The following is a 907-nucleotide window of genomic DNA, read 5'->3' as shown; positions in this document are numbered from 1 at the left end:
CTGTTCAACCATTACAACGTTGAAATTTTGTGTTCCATAATAATAGTATTGATAATGATTAAATATTTTAAAAATATAATTACTGAATTATAATTATAATTACATAAATAATGTTTATGTATTAAATAACCAAGAGACATGATAACAGATTTTGATAGAAACTGTAATCTTACTCAGATCAGAGAAGTTGCTTTGAGTTACAGAAGGCAGCACTTACCAACCAGGCTCACTTATCGTAAAACAGCCCTGATAAACAGAGAAGCATTTTATACCTCTCCAGTATGCCACATCATCACATCATTACATCATATACATTTGCAGATGAGGAGTCATTCATGGCTCCAGCCTTATCAAAACACTACATTTTGTTCTTGGCTGAAGGACACTGCTCTCTGCCAAGTACAGAATGAAGATTATAACTGTATATCCGGACAGAGGAACTGTCCTATTTACATAAATTACTGGGGAAAACAGTTCTGACACGCAAATATTTATTTTATACCGAGAGGCATAAAGGTGTAATCAAATCTAGTCAAAAGAAACTTCTTATTGCAGCAATGGATGAAGAGATGCAGAGTTTGGAAGTAGAGAACAACATAGTTGTTTAAAAAAGCAGTTTTGTATGATCTTAGTTATGCCTGTTACAAAAAAAAAAAAAAGAATGTGCATCCAGCACATATGTTGAATGCTGATGGGGATTTTCATAATGAATCATGTTAGATTAAATGTTAATTTTCACATGTTTTGCTCCTATAAATTTAATGATAATATAGCGCATGCTCTCCTCCATTCCCCTGACCAGATCTGCTGACTCCTGGATTCCAGTACTACTTCATCTGATCTTAGTCCCTGTCCTGGATCGGAGTCACTCATGGGGTTGCTGCATCGGGGACGCTCTGGATGGCTC

This window comes from Cyprinodon variegatus, unplaced genomic scaffold, assembly GCF_000732505.1.
Source record: "Cyprinodon variegatus isolate N-32 unplaced genomic scaffold, C_variegatus-1.0 Scaffold878, whole genome shotgun sequence".
NCBI classification, from domain to species: domain Eukaryota; kingdom Metazoa; phylum Chordata; class Actinopteri; order Cyprinodontiformes; family Cyprinodontidae; genus Cyprinodon; species Cyprinodon variegatus.
This window is presented reverse-complemented; position numbering follows the sequence as displayed.